Here is a 20,757-nt window from a genome sequence, read left to right on the forward strand (position 1 = left end):
AGTCTGTTTGTACTCTATTACATTTTTCACAATATATTCAGCTGGAGTGCCCATTTCTTCTGACTTATCCGGGATATTCTTACAGCATTCTACACCTATTAACGCGCATGTCCCTCCTTCTTTGGCTCGGCGCTAATCTAAGGCCATATGATTTTGGAGAGCCACTGTTCGAATGGCTATCATTTCATCATTCACCCCTTCGAAGGTTTGGAAAGTTGCATTGGCCCCTGATTCTCCTAAATTAGCCAGTTCCAGTAATTGACATTCGTTCGATGCTATTCCATAGGGTGGTATCATTACCTTGGATATTACATTAAGCCATCTTAAATCCCGTTTAAGTCGATGACTTACAGAGGCATCCCTTAGAGTCTTTGTTGCTTAATAAAGGGTACGACATATCCTAAGTATCGGGACCCTATCCAGTTGGCTGGTAACCATGGGTAGGCTTTATGGCCACAAATAAAGTACATGCAATTATAAGACGTCAGGTTATAGTCCCTTCGTGCCATCCATACTCGAGTCGTCTCCCCGTCCCACCCTTCACCTGAGGTCTTATTATGGACCATCGTCCAGTTAACGGTTGCTATCTTGCTCCCGTCAGGGAGATTTGTTATGGCTGGCCACTTAGTCATTTGGGAATACTTGCTGCGTCCCATTTCTAGTCCTTTAGTCTCATTACTCACTAGGCATATTATATCTTCAGAATTTCCTTTTCCGGGAGTAATACTTAGGAAGGGAGGCATTCTCATTTGGCTATTACTATCCCTGGAAGGTTGTAAGTTTATACCCTGCTGACCTCCATTCTGTTAGATCCTTCGTTTCTGACACCTTATTTAGTTTTGTCCTATTTTGTACGATCAACTATTCTACCATTTCTGTTTCATTAAAGGGGACGGATATTCGGGGAATACCTCGTTCGGAGTGGACAGGTAGATGGGAGCATATCCAACAACTAGACAAGTTTCTTTCTTGAGCATACTTATGACTCAGCGCCATAAATATGTTTACCTACAGTTCCCTTTGTTTGCTTGTCTGTACCCTGGGTACTATCAATAATGCAAAGCAAAACCCTATCAAGCATAGCACCATCAGTCCCATAGTCCATACAGTTCCTTATGACGTCTTCGGTTTTCTGTTTCTCTGGTTCCTTCTTCCCATCCTCCTGGTCAGGTGCCCTTTTGCAATGGGATGCATGGATCCATGTTGGTCTTTCCTTTACCTTGATTGCAGTATTGGTCGCCAGCAAGACCTGGTATGGTCCTTCAAATCTTGGTTGTAGACAGCTTTTTCTTTTAAAGATTTTGATGTAAACGAATTATCCGGGCTCCAGGTTATGACACTTCCCAACCGCTGGTTCGACTTGAACTTCTTTTATCTGCGAATGAAAGCTGGAAATACATTTGGTTATTGCAATATAATAATTCAACATATTTTCTTCCATTTTGTGGATGTCCATTCCTTTTGCAGTAAATGGTGCTGTAAAAGGTAGTCGTTGGGGACGTCCCATAACTTTCTCATGCGATGACAGGCTTGTTGTTCTGTTGGTTACAGATCGCATTATCATCAAGGCTAAGGGCAGCAGTTCTGTCCATTTTAGTCCAGTGTCATTGCATAATTTTGGCAGCTTATTTTTAAGCATTCCATTGTACCTTTCAATAAGTACTGCTGATTGTGGGTGATAACTGCAATGAAAACGTTGGTTAATCTGTAAAGATTTACACATTTCTTTTATAACAGTTCCCGTGAAATGTGACCCATTATCACTAGAAAGCTTAGCAAGGATTCCGAAGGTCGATACGATTTCTTTTAACAAAAATTTAGCAACAGTAGTGGCAATGGCCTTTTTACATGGAAAGGCTTCAATCCATCTAGAGAATACATCTACAATAATTACTATATACCTGAATCCCATCCACATAGGTAATTCAATAAAATCCATTTGTAAATGTACAAAAAGCCCCATTGGATTTGGGTGGGAGGCAGATTCTACATTTTCAGTCTTACCCGGATTCATTGTCTGACATGTAAAACAATTTGTTTTGCAATTGCCGAAATGCCTAATGCATACCAAGTTGCCTAAATATAATCTGCCATCCCCCCTTTGCCCGCATGTGTGAATATACGAACACATTGGGCAATCCATGGAAGTAATGACTAGGACGCCACCACGCGGCCATCATGGTAAAACCCATATTCCTTCTGGATTTTTATAACATTGATCCTTCGTCCAGGTCAACACCTCCTCCATATTAACCTGTGTCTGAAAGTTCAGCACATCATTAAAAGATGACGGATCTGAGCAATTATTTTTCCTCAGAGGAAACAGTGACACCTGCATCCCCCCTTTTGACAAAGCTGCTGACTTAGCTGCATTATCAGCTCTAGCGTTTCCATGTTCTACCTCATTCGACTGGCCTGTATTTGCTTGGCATTTGATGATGGCAAGGTATCAGGGGCATTGAATGCTCGCAGAAGATTTTCTACTTGTTTTGCATTCTTGATAGTGGTTCCTGAAGAAGTCAGGTAACCGCGAATTTTCCAAAGTTGTCCATAGTCATGTATTACCCCAAAAGCATACCTGGAGTTGGTGTAGATATTAACTGTTTGTCCTTTAGCCAGAATAAATGTTCCAGTTAACGCAAACAATTCTGCTTGTTGCGCTGCAAAGGAGTTTTGAAGAGAAGCTGTTTCGACAATATTAAACTGAGTTACAATTGCGTAAGCCGCTATAGGTTGGCCCCTATCATTTCCTAAGGCTGATCCGTCAACATATTGCACTTGATCAGGGTTACACATTAGTACATCCGTTAAATTAATACGTGGTTTAGTCACTAATTCGTTTATCATTTCACATGAATGGGGTTCGCCATCTCCTTTCGTGGGGAGTAGAGTGGCTGGATTTAAGGTTCTACATCTTTTAGTGATAAGGTTGGGATTTGATAACAGTTTAACTTCATATTTAGTGGTTCTTGCAGAAGTTAAGTGTTGGGTGGCTCATTTAGTAAGTAAAATCTCGACAGATTGTGGAATATACAAAATGGTTTGATGAATTAGAGTTATTGTCTGAGCCTGTTGTACAGCGTAATAAGCTGCTGCCAATGAAGGAAGACATCCTATGTAAAGTCCTTAATCAATAACACAAAACCCATACGAGGCACATTCGACGGACAAGTTCACTCTATGACCTGAACCTTTATTCACAGGACCAAGTAGTGCTGAACCTGCATGGGACCTCCCTTTATATTCCTGGATGACGAGGTAAGGAGTGTCTCCCACAAGTTCACACCCGGTAGTCAAGTGTGAACTTCTTAAATATATACAGTATTGCAGTGGTGTAACATTGAGGTTATATACATGACATAGCCTCCCCCCCAAAGTCTTATTGGGATCATAGGTTCAGTCTTTCAGGTGTTCTACGCTCCCTCGTGAAGCGCTGCAGTTGGGGCTCTGGTTGTTGAACCTTGGCTTGGGTGTCTGTCACCTGTGGTGATTCCGGCCTGTCTGGGCTGACCGCAGGGACTGTGCATGCTGCTGAATGAACTTGTTGCTCGTTTACTCGTGGTGGTGTGAGCACTTCTCATGACCTTCCTTAGGTTCCTCAGCGTCCATGCTGAACCTTTTTTTTTTAATTGGTGCAGATGCTTACGGCATAATTACCATTGTGATGTTTAACCACGATGACCCTATTCCCCGCTTTGTCTATTACAGTACCCTCAAGCCATTCGGGCCCCAAGGCGTGATTGAGGACAAATACGGGTCATTTATTTTGATACATCTCCTCCTTGAATATCGGTCATGGTTCTCGTTTTTGGACTGGCGCTTGCCCTCAACTATGTTGGTTAGGACTTGGTGAATGAGGGACAACCGAGTTTTGATTGTTCATTTCCTAAGTAGCTCCGTGAGCGAGTGCAGCCAGGATCTATAAGCCAGCAGGAGGCGCATTAGGAGGCATTGAAGGGAGGTTCCTTGAATCCTGAGCATGCCCTGTTTAATGATTTGGAGCGCACGTTCCGCCTGGCCATTGGTGGCCGGCTTGAATTGTGCTGTCCTGAGATGGTTGATGCCATTGCCCGACATGAACTCCCGAAATTCGTAACTTATGAAACATGGGTATTTATCGCTAACAAGGATGTCCGACAAGCCGTGGTTTGCAAAGACCGGACGTAGACTCTCCACAGTGGTGGATGTCGTGCACGAATTCAAAACGATGCACTCGATCCATTTCGAGTACGCATCTACCACAATGAGAAACATTTTTCCCATGAATGGACCCGCGTAGTCTACATGAATACATGACCATGGCCTGGTGGTCTAGGGCCACGGGCTGAGTGGGGCCTCCCTGGGGGCATTGCCCAACTGGGCACACGTCGTGCACCTGCGAACACAGTGTTCCAGGTCTGAATCAATTCCCGACCACCAAACATGTGACCAGGCAATGGCCTTAATCAGCACGATGCCTAGGTACTCGCTGTGGAGTTCCCTCATGAATGCCTCCCTGCCCCCCCAGTGGCATGACTACCTGGCTGCCCCATAGTAGTCAGTCGGCTTGGAAGGAGAGCTCATCGATCCGTCTGTGAAACGACCTGACCTCCTCAGGGCATGCTCCGTGTGCAGGCGCCCAATCCCCAATCAGGACACATTTCTTCATCTAAGATAGGAGGGGAACTCTGTTTGTCCAGATTTTGATCTGGCCGGCTGTCATGGGAGAGCCTGCGCTGTCAAAGGCCTCAATGGACATGACCATCTCAGCGCTTTGCTCTGCTGCCCCCTCGGTGGTGGCCATTGGGAGCCTGCTGAGCACGTCAGCACGACTTTCAGTGCTGGACTGGTGCTGGATGGAGTAGTCATACGCAGCCAGTGTGATAGCCCATCACTGTATGCGGGTTGACCTATTGGCATTGATAGCCTTGCTGTCTGACAACATGGATGTTAACGGCTTGTGGTCCGTTTCTAATTCGAAGCTCCTGCCAAAAAGGTATTGATGCATTTTATTTACACCATAGACACAGGCGAGTGCCTCATTCTAAACCATCCCATATCCCCGTTCTGCTTGAGAGAGCGACCTGGAGGCATTGGCCACAGGTTGTAGTTGGCCCTCAGCATTACACTGCTGCAACACGCACCAGCCCCATAGGACGGTGCATCGCATGTCAGAATCAATTTCTTACAGGGGTCGTACAGTGTTAGCAACTTCTTTTAACAAAGTAGTTTCTGCGCCTGATTGAAAGCCCGTTCCTGACAGTCCCCCAAAACCAATCGTAATCCTTACGCTGGAGCACGTGTAGCGGCTCCAACAACGTGCTTCAATTAGGCAGAAAGTTCCCGAAATAGATCGAGAATCCCAGAAAAAAACGCAACTCCGATGTGTTGCCGGACCTGGGTGCTCGTCGAGTCGCCTCTGTTTTGGATTTGGTCGGCCGAATCCCATCTGCAGCAACCCTCCTGCCCAGAAACTCAACTGCAGGAGCTAAGAACACACATTTCGACTTCTTGAGTCGCAGGCCGATCCCGTCCAGTCGGCATAGCACCCCCTCCAGGTTGTGGAGATGTTCCTCGGTGTCTCGACCCATGATGAGGATGCTGTCCTGAAATACGATTGTTCCAGGAATGGATTTCAGCAGGTTTTCCATGTTTCTTTGAAAAATCGCGGCCGCTGATCGAATGCCAAATGGGCACCTGTTGTAAACGAACAATCCCTTGTGTGTGGTGATGGTGGTCAGTAGTTTCGATTCGTTGGCCTGTCCTTGGGTCATGTAGGCTGAAGTGAGGTCCAATTTGGCAAACAGCTCTTTGGAGCGGGTATTGTTATTGTAGGGACACCCGATTGATAGTGGCCTTGTTGTTGCCACAGATCCTGACAGAGCCATATGTTTTTTGGACGGGAACGATGGGGCTCGCCTAATCACTGAATTCAACGGGTGAGATGAGGCCTTCTCTCAGCAACCGGTTCAATTCGCTCTCAATTTTCTCCCGCATCACTCTGGCTTTGTGGTGCACTGCTCTGGCGTCCGGGGTGATCCGTATCACTACTTTGATACATTTCAACGTCCAGAGGCCATGTTGGAATAGTGACTCAATCTGTTGTAGGATTTGTGTCCACGAACTTCGCTGCACAGAGGACATTCTGTGCACATCCTCACCCACCCCCTCCCATTTCCAGTTCATCTCAGCTAACCAGCTCTTCCCCAACAGTGCGGGACCATTGCCCTGAACAATCCAGAGCAGCAGCCGGTTCACTGGTCCATTGTGTATGACCACCAACATTGCACTGCCTAGCACCGGAATTATTTATTTGGTATACATCCATAGTTGTGTCTCAATGCGTTCTAGTTTGGGTCTACTGGCTTTGAGTGGCCACAGATTTCCGAATTGTTGAAGGCTCATGAGTGACTGACTTATCCCCGTGTCCAGCTCCATGCATAGAGCGATGCCATTTAATAAAACCCTTATCTTCATTGGCAGCGTTTTGGTATATGAGCTGTGAATGTTTGCCACATGAACCCACTGAAATTCAGCGTCCATTGATTTGCCCCAAGAGCCATCCTATCTCACAGACCCCTCTTCTGGTACATCCGCCTCGTAAATTAGCCTGGTTGCAGGCTTCCTGCACATTCGAGCTAAATGACCACTGAGGTTACAATTTCTGCAGACAAACTGTTGAAACCTTCAAATCCTAGCAGAATCTTTGCCCTGCACATCTCCAGCATGAGCCGAGATTCCCATTGTTGTGAACAAAGGAGCTATGACCAGGCATTCCTCGCTGATTGTCCCTTTGACTGCTTTTGAGTACCCTATTGGTGGGTGTCAATGGCCCCAAACCGGGCCGCATTGTCCACTGTGATGGCGTAAATGTCTGTTCAGCCTGCCATTGTCTCTGTTGAAAACATTCTCTGGGGTCTATTGCTGCCTGGGGAGTGCCGAACTGCCACTGCCTGCCTGCGGGGCTCTGAGTCGCGTTTATGAATTTCACTGCCTGCTCCCGCGCCGCGTTGGAGGCAGAATTGCACACCTATATTATATTGCTTTCCTCCCCCTCTGCCATGAAAGTCTGAGCCATCAACGCCGTTGCTTCTAAATTCAAGCTTGGTCTCAATTAGCTTTCGCAAAATCTCCATATGACCGATTCCATCAATAAAAAAATCTCTTAACATCTCCCCCCTGCAGGCGTCTGTGAACTTACAGAGGCTGGCCAAACGACGGAGGTCCGCAACGAAGTCCGGTATGCTCTGTCCTTCGTGACATCGGTGGGTAGAGAATCTGTGTCGGGCCATGTGTATACTGCTTGCCGGTTTGAGGTTCTCACAGATTAGTTTGTTGAGCTCTTCAAACGTTTTGTCCACCGGATTTTCGGGTGCTAGTAGGTCGTTCATGAGCGTGTAAGTCTTAGGTCCACAGCTGGTCAGCAGATGTGCACTTCGCTTGCCAGCCGCTGCATCTCCCAGCCACTCTTTCATAGACATAGAAACAGAGAAACATAGAAAATAGGTGCAGGAGTAGGCCATTCGGCCCTTCTAGCCTGCACCGCCATTCAATGAGTTCATGGCTGAACATTCAACTTCAGTACCCCATTCCTGCTTTCGCGCCATACCCCTTGATCCCCCTAGTAGTAAGGACCTCATCTAACTCCTTTTTGAATATATTTAGTGAATTGGCCTCAACAACTTTCTGTGGTAGAGAATTCCACAGGTTCACCACTCTCTGGGTGAAGAAGTTCCTCCACATCTCGCATCATGACTATGCTTTGCTGGAGTCTCTCAGTAAAATCGTCCCAGTCCTCACCAAAAAAGTCCTGTTCCTCTGTGCTATCCCTGGCCATTCCCCTGGGTCGTTGGTTCCAGTTTCTCGTCGCTAATGTAATGTTCTTAGTCAATGGCATATAAGCCACACGAGGCACGTTCTATGTACAAGGTCACTCTCTGACCTGAACCGTTATTCAAAGGACCAAGAAGTGATGACCTGCGTAGGACCTCCCTTTATATACCTGAATGACCAGGTAAGGAGTATCCCCAAATGTTCACCCCCTGTGTTCAAGGTGTGCATTGTTGAGTATACACTGTATTGCAGTGGTGTTACATGGACGCTACATACATGAGAGGGACAGTGCGTTCATTGCCCAGTGAGTGGGAACAATGTGTGGTGACAGCGTGTTCATTGCCCAGTGAGTGGAAACAGTGTGTGGAAATAGTGCGGGCTCCCATTGCCTAGTGAGTGGGCAACAAAGTGTGGCAACAGTGCCGGCTCCCACAGCCCAGTGAGTGGGAACAACGTGTGGGGATATTGCGGGCTCCCATTGCCCAGTGTTTGGGGAACAATGTGTGGGGACAGTGCGGTCATTGTCCAGTGAGTGTGAACAATGTGTGGGGACAGTGCGGTCATTGCCCAGTGAATGTGAACAATATGTGGGGACAGTGCGGGCTCCTATTGCCCAATGTGTGTAAACAATGTGTGGGATCAGTGCAGCCATTGCCCAGTGAGTGTGAACACTGTGTGGGATCAGTGCAGCCATTGCCCAGTGAGTGTGAACAATGTGTGGGGAAAGTGCGGTAATTGCCCAGTGAGTGTGAACAATGTGTGGGAACAGTGCGGTCATTGCCCAGTGATTGTCAACAATGTGTGGGGGCAGTGCGGTCATTGCCCAGTTAATGTGAGCAATGTGTAAGGACACTGCGGGCTCCCATTATCCAATAATTAATGAGACATGTGTGGGGACAGTGCGGCTCCTATTTCAGAATATGGACACGCAGTATCTAAACCATTCCCAGGCGGATATTGGGCCCTTTCATTAAACAGTTAAAATTAATTTCCAATCACATGTTAGAGCTTGGACTCTCAGTCTCCCACATGAATGTAAAGATAGCCTATGACACTTGGGCTGGTGGTAATTTTCCAGTCCGCAGTCAGCAGCAGCAAGAGAAATGGTAACTAAATGAGAACAAGTTGCAAGAATGAATTGTGGGCTGATGCAGGTGGCTCAACCGTGGCTATCAAAGGGAAATCAGGGATCATATTAAAGCCAAGGAAGTGGCATACAAATTGGCCAGAAATAGCAGTGAACCCGGGGACTGGGAGAAATTTAGAACTAAGCAGAGGAGGAAAAAGGGTTTGATTAGGGCAGGGAAAATAGATTGCGAGAGGAAGCTTGCAGTGAACATTAAGACGGACTGCAAAAGCTTCTATTGATATATAAAGAGAAAAATGTTAGTAAAGACAAAGGTAGGTCCTCTGCAGTCAGAATCAGGGGAAGTCATACCGGGGAACAAAAAAATGGCAGACCAATTCAACAAGTACTTTGGTTCGGTATTGACTAAGGAGGACACAAACAACCTTCTGGATATAAAAGGGGTCAGAGGGTCTAGTAAGGAGGAGGAAGTGAGGGACATCCTTATTCGTCGGCAAATTGTGTTGGGGAAATTGATGGGTTTAAGGCCGATAAATCCCCGGGGCCTGATGGACTGCATCCCAGAGTACTTATGGATGTGGTCTTGGAAATAGCGGATGCATTGACAGTCATTTTCCTATATTCTATCGGCTCTGGATCAGTTCCAATCGAGTGGAGGGTAGCCAATGTAACCCCACTTTTTAAAAAAGGATGGAGAGAGAAAATATGGAATTATTGACCGGTCAGCCTGACATCGGTAGTGGGTAAAATGATGGAATCAATTATTAAGGATGTCATAGCAACGCATTTGGAAAGAGGTGACATGATAGGTCCAAGTCAAGATGGATTTGTGAAAGGGAAATCATGCTTGACAAAACTTCTCGAATTTGTCTGGATGTTTCAAGTAGAGTGGACACGAGAACCAGTTGATGTGGTGTATTTGGACTTTCAGAAGGCTTTCGACAAGGTCCCACCCAAGAGATTAATGTGCAAAGTTAAAGCACATGGAATTTGGGGTAGTGTTTTGACGTGGATTGAGAACTGGTTGACAGACATGAAGCAAAGAGTAGGAGTAAACGTGTTCTTTTCAGAATGGGAGTCAGTGACCAGTGGGCTACTGCAAAGTTCTGTGCTGGGGCCCCAGCTGTTTACATTGTACATTAATGATTTAGATGAGGGGATTAAATGTAGTATCTCCAAATTTGCGGATGACACAAAGTTGGGTGGCAGTGTGAGCTGCGAGAAGGATGCAATGAGGCTGCAGAGTGACTCGGATAGGTTAGGTGAGTGCGCAAATGCATGGCAGATGAAGTATAATGTGGATAAATGTGAGGTTATCCACTTTGGTGGTAAAAACAGAGAGACAGACTAATATCTGAATAATGACAGATTAGGAAAAGGGGAGGTGCAATGAGACCTGGGTGTCATGGTACATCAGTCATTGAAGGTTGGCATGCAGGTGCAGCAGGCGGTTAAGAAAGTAAGTGGCATGTTGGCCTTCATAGCGAGAGGATTTGAGTACAGGGGCAGGGATGTGTTACTACAGTTGTACAGGGCCTTGGTGAGGTCACACCTGGAGTATTGTGTACAGTTTTGGTCTCCTAACTTGAGGAATGGCATTCGTGTATTGAGGGAGTGCAGAGAAGTTTCAGCAGACAGATTCACGGGACGCAGGACAGAAATATCAAGGAAGACTGGATCAACTGGGCTTGTATTCACTGGAGCTCCGAAGAATGAGAGGGGATCTCATAGAAACGTTTATAATTCTGACAGGTTTAGACAGGTTCGATGCAGGAAGCATGTTCCCAATGTTGGGGAAGTCCAGAACCAGGGGTCACAGTCTAAGGATAAGTGGTAAGCCATTTATGACCGAGAGGAGGAGAAACTTATTCACCAAGAGAGTCGCGAACCTGTGGAATTCTCTACCATAGAAAGTTGTTGATCCAATTCACTTAATATATTCAGAAAGGAGTTAAATGTAGTCCTTACTACTAGGGGGGTCCAGGAGTAGGGCGAGAAAGCAGGAATGGGGTACTGAAGTTGCATGTTCAGCCATGAACTCATTGAATGGCGGTGCAGGGTAGAAGGGCCGAATGGCCTACTGCTGCACCTATTTTCTATGTTTCTATGTTTCCTGATACACTCTTTCTTTTACATTGGATGCGATATTAGAGTGCGTGACTACGTATCTGGGAGGGCTGGCCGTGTCTGACACGGGGGCGAAGAAAACACCACAGAATATAACTTACAATTCATGCTGGCTTTTATTATTTTCAGCATTGAAATAATTTAACAAAGAAACTCAGTTGGTATTTTACCCCATTCTTCAAATCCTCCCTGAATTTACTCTGTGTCCCTGCATAAATAAATGGGTTGATGCAGGAACTCAAAAACTGAAGCATTAAACTACTTTCCTCCAGAATAAAATTTGATTCCTTGAAATTGGAACCTGAGAAATAACTAACCTTCGCAATCCGTACATAAAGGAAAGTTATCAGAAACAATAAATATAACAGGATGAAACTGCCCGAGACACAGAAGAGTAAGACGATGGACTTTCTCCGGTTCTCCATCTCTGGGTCGCTCTGATTCTCTTCACTGCACTGGCACCGGAGCCTCCTGCGGATCCTAATGGCAACTAGAATGTATCTAATAGTCAGAGCATCGAGCAGCAAAATCAGAACGAACGGAGCCATGGAGTTAAAATGCGGCGAATCTAGTCATATGCAGCCCATGTAGGTGAGGTATAAAATGCCGATTTTACCCTGCAGAACCAGGGTATGTTGTTAATTATGTTCAAAGGTTCGTATATAAAATACACTACGGTAGTTTGCAAGTAGCTCAGGGCACAGACAGTTCCTTTAACTATCGCCGCTGTTTTCTCGGTGCAATATTTTGTCTTCAACTTCTGGCAAGAAATGCCCACAAATCGATCAAAGGTAAAAGCGATCGTTAACCAGACAGAATTGTCTATGGATGCATAAATTATGGCAGAACGGACATGACAGACTGGAGTGATGGACAGGAAACTGTACATGAAATAAATACCAGCAATCCGGTTTAATATCACAGCAATGATAATGACCAGGAGATCCGCCACCGCCATGGACACCAGGTACCGAGTGATACATCTGGAGAGACCGCACCTTCCTCGGGACAGAATTACAATCACTGCCAAGTTAGCTGTAAGGGAGGTGGAGGGCGAGAGAGAGTGAATGTATGTGAGAGGACAACAGGAAACTTATTGGTCCGTCTCCCAGCAAAATCAACCGTTTGACAGGATTGTATGTGAAATTTACAACTTTGACACGTGATCTTGATTTAATAATCACCCAGATTAAAATTAAGACAAGCCAATGATATCCGAGAGGCGGGAGTTCCTGGCGTTGGTGAGGCCTATAAAAGCTCAGCGGCAGCAGTCCGGGAGGCGGGAGTTCCTGGCGTTAGAGAGGCCGAAAAAGGCTCAGCGGCAGCGAGAGGCGGCAGTAGTCCGGGAGGCTGGAGTTCCTGGCGTTGGTGAGGCATATAAAGGCTCGGCGGCGGCAGTCCGAGAGGCGGGAGTTCTTGGCGTTGGTGAGGCCTATAAAGGCCCAGCGGCAGCGAGAGGCGGCGGCAGTGCGAGAGGCGGGAGTTCCTGGCGTTGGTGAGGCCTATTAACGCCCAGCGGCAGCGAGAGGAGGCGGCAGTCCGTAAGGCGTACCTGTGCAACTGCAGCGGGGAGAGAAGGGAAAAAAGAAGTAGACAGAAATGAAAAGGTGACGTCACAGCCACAGGGGTATGTGATTGGCTGGTGATTGGTGAGGAGTTATTCTTTTTTCTCTTCTTTAACAGTGAGTAAACTTTAACATTGTTAATGCCAATTTAAGTGTATCTAAGAGTTAACTCATGGCAGGAGAGCTCGGTCGGGTGTTATGCTCTTCCTGTGCCATGTGGAAACTCAGGGACGACTCCAGTGTCCCTGATGACTATGTGTGCAGGAAGTGTGTCCACCTCCAGCTCCTGACTGACCACGTTGCGGAGTTGGAGCTGAGGGTGTATTCACTCTGGAGCATCCACGATATTGAGAATTATGTGAGTATCACGTGTAGCGAATTGGTCGTACCGCAGGGAAAGGGTCCACAGCCAGATTGGGAATGGAAGACCAACAGGAAGAGCAGTGCAAGGAAGGTAGTGCAGGAGTCCACTGTGGTCATCCCCCTGCAAAACAGATACACTGCTTTGGGTACTGTTGAGGGGGATGACTCATCAGCGGAGGGCAGCAGCAGCCAAGTTCATTGCACTGTGACTGGCTCTGTTGCACAGGGGGGCAGGAAAACGAGTGGGAGAGCCATAGTGATAGGGGATTCAATTGTAAGGGGAATAGATATGCGTTTCTGCGGCTGCAACCGAGACTCCAGGATGGCATGTTGCCTCCCTGGTGCAAGGGTCAAGGATGTCTCGGAGCGGGTGCAGGACATTCTAAAAAGGGAGGGAGATCAGCCAGTTGTCGTGGTGCACATTGGTACCAACGACATAAGTAACAAAAGGGATGAGGTCCTACGAGACGAATTTAAGGAGCTAGGAGCTAAATTAAAAAGTAGGACCTCAAAACTAGTAATTTCGGGATTGCAACCAGTGCCACGTGATAGTCAGAGTAGGAATCGCAGGATAGCGTGGATGAATACGTGGCTTGAGCAGTGGTGCAGCAGGGAGGGATTCAACTTCCTGGGGCTTTGGAACCGGTTCTGGGGGAGGTGGGACCAGTACAAACCGGACGGTCTGCACCTGGGCAGGACTGGAACCAATATGCTAGGGGGAGTGTTTGCTAGTGCTGTTGGGGAGGAGTTAAACGAATATGGCAGGGGGATGAGAACCAATGCAGGGAGACAGAGGGAAACAAAAAGGAGGCAAAAGCAAAAGACAGAAAGGAGATGAGGAAAAGAGGAGGGCAGAGAAACCCAAGGCAAAGAACAAAAAGGACCATTGTACAGCAAAATTCTAACAGGACAAAGGGTGTAAAAAAAACAAGCCTGAAGGCTTTGTGTATGAATGCAAGGAGAATCCGCAATAAGGTGGATGAATTAACTGTGCAAATAGATGTTAACAAATATGATGTGATTGGGATTACGGAGACGTGGCTCCAGGATGATCAGGGCTGGGAACTCAACAGTCAGTGGTATTCAACATTCAGGAAACATAGAATAAAAGGAAAAGGAGGTGGGGTGGCATTGCGGTTAAGGAGCAAATTAAGGCAATAGTTCGGAAGGACATTAGATTGGATGATGTGGAATCTATATGGGTAGAGCTGCAGAACACCAAAGGGCAAAAAACGTTAGTGGGAGTTGCGTACACACCCCCAAACTGTAGTAGTGATGTTGGGGAGGGCACCAAACATGAAATTAGGGGTGCGTGCAATAAAGGTGCTGCAGTTATAATGGGTGACTTTAATATGCACATAGATTGGGCTCAACAAACAAAGCAATACGCAGAGGAGGATTTCCTGGAGTGCATAAGGGATGGTTTTTTAGACCAATATGTCGAGGAACCAACTAGGGAGGAGGCCATCTTAGACTGGGTGTTGTGTAATGAGGGAGGATTAATTAGCAATCTCGTTGTGCGAGGCCCCTTGGGAAAGAGTGACCATAATATGGTGGAATTCTGCATTAGGATGGAGAATGAAACAGTTAATTCAGAGACCATGGTCCAGAACTTAAAGAAGGGTAACTTTGAAGGTATGAGGCGTGAATTGGCTAGGAAAGATTGGCGAATGATACTGAAGGGGTTGACTGTGGATGGGCAATGGCAGACATTTAGAGACTGCATGGATGAAGTACAACAATTGTACATTCCTGTCTGGCATAAAATTAAAGAAGAGAAGGTGGCTCAACCATGGCTATCAAGGGAAATCAGGGATAGTATTAAAGCCATGGAAGTGGCATACAAATTGGCCAGAATTAGCAGCAAACCCGGGGACTGGGAGAAAATTAGAAATCAGCAGAGGAGGACAAACGGTTTGATTAGGGCAGGGAAAATGGAGTACGAGAAGAAGCTTGCAGGGAACATTAAGACGGATTGCAAAAGTTTCTATAGATATTTAAAGAGAAAAAGGTTAGTAAAGACAAACGTAGGTCCGCTGCAGTCAGAATCAGGGGAAGTCATAACGGGGAACAAAGAAATGGCGGACCAATTAAACAAGTACTTTGGTTCGGTATTCACAAAGGAGGACACAAACAACCTTCCGGATATAAAAGGGGTCGGAGGGTCTAGTAAGGATAGGAACTGAGGGAAATCCTTATTAGTCGGGAAATTGTGTTGGGGATTGAAGGCTGATAAATCTCCAGGGCCTGATGGACTGCATCCCAGAGTACTTAAGGAGGTGGCCTTGGAAATAGTGGATGCATTGACAGTCATTTCTCAACATTCCATTGAATCTGGATCAGTTCCTATGGAGTTGAGGGTAGCCAATGTAACCCCACTTTTTAAAAAAAAGGAGGGAGAGAGATAGCAGGGAATTATGGACCGGTCAGCCTGACATCGGTAGTGGGTAAAATGATGGAATCAATTTTTAAGGATATCATAGTGCATTTGGAAAGAAGTGATATGATAGGTCCAAGTCAGCATGGATTTATGAAAGGGAAATCATGCTTGACAAATCTTCTGGAATTTGTAGAGGATGTTTCCAGTAGAGTGGACAAGGGAGAACCGGTTGATGTGGTATATTTGGACTTTCAGAAGGGCTTTCGACAAGGTCCCACACAAGAGATTAATGTGCAAAGTTAAAGCATATGGGATTGGTGGTAGTGTGCTGACATGGATTGAGAACTGGTTGTCAGACAGGAAGCAAAGAGTAGGTGTAAATGGGGACTTTTCAGAATGGCAGGCAGTGACTAGGGGGTTCCGCAAGGTTCTGTGCTGGGACCCCAGCTGTTTACGCTGTACATTAATGATTTAGACGAGGAGATTAAATGTAGTATCTCCAAATTTGCGGATGAAACTAAGTTGGGTGGCAGTGTGAGCTGCGAGGAGGAAGCTATGAGGCTGCAGAGCGACTTGGATAGGTTAGGTGAATGGGCAAATGCATGGCAGATGAAGTATAATGTGGATAAATGTGAGGTTATCCACTTTGGTGGTAAAAACAGACAGACAGATTAGGAAAAGGGGAGGTGCAACGAGACCTGGGTGTCATGGTACATCAGTCATTGAAGGTTGGCATGCAGGAACAGCAGGCGGTTAAGAAGTCAAATGGCATGTTGGCCTTCATAGCGAGTGGATTTGAGTACAGGGGCAGGGAGCTGTTGCTACAGTTGTAGAGGGCCGTGGTGAGGCAACACCTGGAGTATTGTGTACAGGTTTGGTCTCCTAACCTGAGGAAGGACAATCTTGCTATTGTGGGAATGCAGCGAAGGTTCACCAGACTGATTCCCGGGATGGCGGGACTGACCTATCAAGAAAGACTGGATCAACTGGGCTTGTATTCACTGGAGTTCACAAGAGTGAGAGGGCACCTCATAGAAACGTTTAAAATTCTGACGGGGTTGGACAGGTTAGACGCAGGAAGCATGTTCCCAATGTTGGGGAAGTCCAGGTCCAGGGGACACAGTCAACAGATAAGGGGTAATCCATTTAGGACCGAGATGAGGAGGAATTTCTTCACCCAGAGAGTGGTGAACCTGTGGAATTCTCTACCACAGAAATTTGCTAAGGCCAAGTCACTAAATATATTCAAAAAGGAGTTAGATGAAGTCCTTACTACTAGGGGGATCAAGGGGTATGGTGACAAAGCAGAAATGGGGTACTGAAGTTGCATGGTCAGCCATGAATGCATTGAATGGCGCTGCAGGCTAGAAGGGTCGAATGGCCTACTGCTGCACCTATTTTCTATGTTTCTATGTTTCTATGAATCATAATGGAGAACACTAAAGCATCGAACACATCGAAACTAAAACAATTGACAAGACAAATAACATTTCATTAATGCATTACAGAAGATATTTGACAGGGTATCAAGGAGAGGCAATAAAAATACGCAGAATACATTCAAAACGGATTATGTCCAGTGGGTGACTGAAAATGCCCTGCCACCAACTCCGTTGCTTAGCCACCGACACCTTCCCGCTGCCTGTCAACTATCTGAGGGTGACCAAACTGTACGCTGGTTGGTGTCCTATTTGAACCTGCATTGAGTTTCAAACCACATGTCCGCTCCCTCACCAAGACCATCTATTTCCAGCTCGGTAGCATCGCCCGTCTCCTTCCCTGTCTGAGGTATTCAGCTGTTGAAACCCTCATCCATGCGTTTATTTTCTCTCGATGTGACTATTCCAATACTCTCTTGGCCGGCTTTCCACTGTCCACCCTCCATGAACTTGAGCTCATTCAAAACTCTGCCGCCCAAATCCTCAGTCGCACTAAGACCCTTTCACCCATCACAACTGTGCTCGCTGACCTACATTAGCTCCTGGTCTAGCAACGTCTCAAAATTAAAATGCTCACAGATGTTTGCAAAGCTCTCCATAGCTTCCAATCTCTCCAACTTTCTTCAGCCCTTCTTCACTACGAGATCTTTGCATCGACTTCCTCCTTTTATAAGCTGCTCATTAGTTATCTATTTGCCCAAACATCTGGTGAGGTGATATCTCTTAATTTGGTTAGTTGTAAAAATGTGTTGGAATACGCTCCAGTGCAGCATTGTTCCACTTTCAAGGAGCACATTGTAGCTGTTGACAATACGATTCTCAGTACAGCAACAATAACATAATAGGAAATACATGTAAAAAAGCAAAATGTTGCGGATGCTGGAAATTTGAAATAAAAACCAAGTGCTGGAATTACTCTGCAGATCAGGCAGCGTCTGTGGAAAGAGAAACGGTTAACATGTGATGTCGATGGACTCTGTTGTGAACTGGATAACAATCGATATGCAAGTGCAGAGGCAGGGAAATGCGTCGAGAGGAGGAAAGAAAAAAGGGAAGATCAATGAATGGGTAGATGGCAGCAGTGGTTAAATGACAAAAAGGATGAAGGTGCAAGATAACTAGGGATGCTAATGTGACAAGAAAAATAAACAAAAGATGGGTCTAGCGGAGGTGTAAATGACCACAGCACAATTATTACCAACAACTGGTGTCAGAAAAATGGTGGTTATGTTCTGAAATTGTTGATTTCAATGTTGAGTACGGAACTTTGTAAATTACCTTTGCGAAAGACGATTTTGATGTTCCGAGAATTTCCTTTGAGCGTCATTAGAACAGGGCAGGAGGCCTAGTACCGAGAGATCATGGTGGGAATGGGGTGGAGTATCAAACCGATAGACGAGCAGAAGCTCAGTGTCATACGTGCGACTGAATGAAGGTGTTCAGCAAAGCGATCAACCAACCAGCGTTTGATCTCCCTAATACAGCTAAGACCGCATCATGACCATCGAATGCAGTACACCGAATTGCAAGAACTACCAGCAAATATATGGGCACGGTTATACATGCGTGATAATTCCACTCACAGTGAAATACCAACAACACAATAGGAAATATATGTGCACAGTTATAATAGTGCGATAAAACCACGTACAGTGAAATACTAATAACACAATAAGAAATATAGTTACAGTTGTTCTAGTGCGACACAAAAACTTACAATTAATTCATCCTTGAGTCCGAGGGACTGCTTTAGAAGATGAATTACCAAAAACACAAAAGGAAATATGTGCACATAATTATTATGGTGTGATACCACTAACAGAGCAATAACAATAACCCAATAGTAAATACAATGAACATGGTTATACTGGTGTGATTATACCAATTCACAGTGAAGTTCCAATCACACAATAGGACATATATGTACACAGTTATAAGAATGTGATACCAGTCACAGTGCAGTGACATATATTGTTCAAACTCAACCAAACATCACTCTGAGCTAATAAAGTGATACCATTGAAGAAGTGGCTCTCTGGAAAACATATTAAAACAAATAATGAAGAATCAGACACTCAAATTAGGTAGCGATTCCGTTAAAGTAAATAAATGATTCCATTAAACGGGGTAACATAGATCTTACAACGTCAGAAAGAACCAATTGAAAGGTGAGAAGCATTGGCAGAAATAAGGTCAGTGATATAGTTAACTATTGTTTCTGGTAACTAATAATTAACTGAAGTACTTTACCTGGAACCCCGATAGCTGCAATGAAGGGATAGTAAATGGCAAACACCAGACCTTTTGGTACTCCGTGCATTTCTATCAGAAGCTCCGAGCCTGTCCTGCACTACAATCAGAGATTGTCACATTTATACCTGATTATGGGCTTCAGGGATATCACCACATGGCCTGATCTTTTATAATAATTAAACAAATTGAAACAAACAGATTAGTGCAGCCGCTATCAGCATCGTGTTTATGTTTTGTTGGAAAGGAATGTCTTCAAACATTTCTGATACGGGAATAAAGTGAAGGATGCACAGATTACAGCATGACAATTCTTGAAAAATATAATAATCTCAATATTCTGTTGCCATGGTGAGACTGAACTGTGTACACGAGGAATTCGCGGGTTTAAATCCATGAATGCTGATTTAATAGTTTTCAGCAGAACGTGTAACTGACAAGAGAAACTCTGCTCTGGCAGACGAAAAATACAGCCAGGTTCCTGTCCCTGACATTATCCAGCCCGTGTCCGGCGAGCCCGTGTCAAAGAAGCTTGCTCCAGATACCACATGGTCTGTACACCCTCTTTCACCCAGGAGTCTGTGTATTCAGTGTGGACAGGTCAAGTTCAGCACGGTTACATTCAGTGTGGTCGGGTCCAGTTCAGCACGGTTACACTCTGTGTGGACATCTCCAGGTCAGCACAGTTACACTCAGTGTACGCAGGTAGAGTTACGCAAGGTTACACTCAGTGTGGACAGGTCTAGTTCAAGACAGTTAAACTCAGTGTGGACAGGTCCAGTGCAGCACGGTTACTCTCAATGTCGACACGTCAAGTTCAGCACGGTTACACTCAATGTGGACAGGTCCACTTCAGCATGGTTACAGTCAGTGAGGACAGGTCCAGTTCAGCATGGTTACACTCACTGTGGCAAGGTCCAGTTCAGCGTGGCTAGACTCAATGTGGACAGGTTCAGTTCAACACGGTTACGCTCAGTGTGGACAGGTCCAGTTCAGCACGGTTACACTCAGTGTGGACAGGTCCAGTTCAACACGGTTACAGTCACTGTGGCCAGGTCCAGTTCAGCGCGGCTACATCAGTGTGGTCACGTCCTGTCCAGCACGGTTATACTCAGTGTGCAAAGGTCCAGTTCAGCGCGGTTATACTCAGTTTAAACAGGTCCAGTTCAGCACGGTTAGACTCTGTATACAGGTCCACTTCAGCAAGGTTACACTCAGTGAGGAGAGATCCAATTCAGCGCAGTTACACTCAATGTGGGCAGCTCCTGTTCAGCACGATTACACTCAGTAAGTACAGGCCCAGTTCAGCACGGTTACACTCAATGTGGACAGGTACAGTTCAGCACAGTTACACTCAGTGTGGAAAAGTCCAGTTCAGCGCAGTTACACTCAATGTGGACAGGTCCAGTTCAGCCCGGTTACAGTTAATATGGGCAGGTCCAGTTCAGCACGGTTACACTCAGTGTGGAAAAGTCCAGTTCAGCTCGGTTCCACTCAGTGACGGCAGTTCCAATTCAGCATGGTTACAATCAGTGTAAATAGGTCCAGTCCAGCACGGTTACACTCAGTGAGGAGAGGTCCAGTTCGGCATGGTTACACTCAGTGTGGTTAGTTCCATGTTCAGCGCGGTTACACTCAGTGTGGTCGGGTCCAGTTCAGCACGGTTACACTCTGTGTGGACATGTCCTGGTCAGCACGGTTACACTCAGTGTGCACAGGTAGAGTTACGCAAGG

The 20,757-nt window shown here is 45.9% G+C and overlaps 1 pseudogene; it reads right to left on the minus strand.

Moving 5' to 3' along the window:
- Nucleotides 1–11,151: 11,151 nt before the first annotated feature.
- LOC139248174 (probable G-protein coupled receptor 139) lies at nucleotides 11,152–19,093 on the minus strand (annotated as a pseudogene).
- Nucleotides 19,094–20,757: the final 1,664 nt, after the last annotated feature.

The sequence above is a fragment of the Pristiophorus japonicus genome, unplaced genomic scaffold (genome assembly GCF_044704955.1).
Source record: "Pristiophorus japonicus isolate sPriJap1 unplaced genomic scaffold, sPriJap1.hap1 HAP1_SCAFFOLD_29, whole genome shotgun sequence".
NCBI classification, from domain to species: domain Eukaryota; kingdom Metazoa; phylum Chordata; class Chondrichthyes; family Pristiophoridae; genus Pristiophorus; species Pristiophorus japonicus.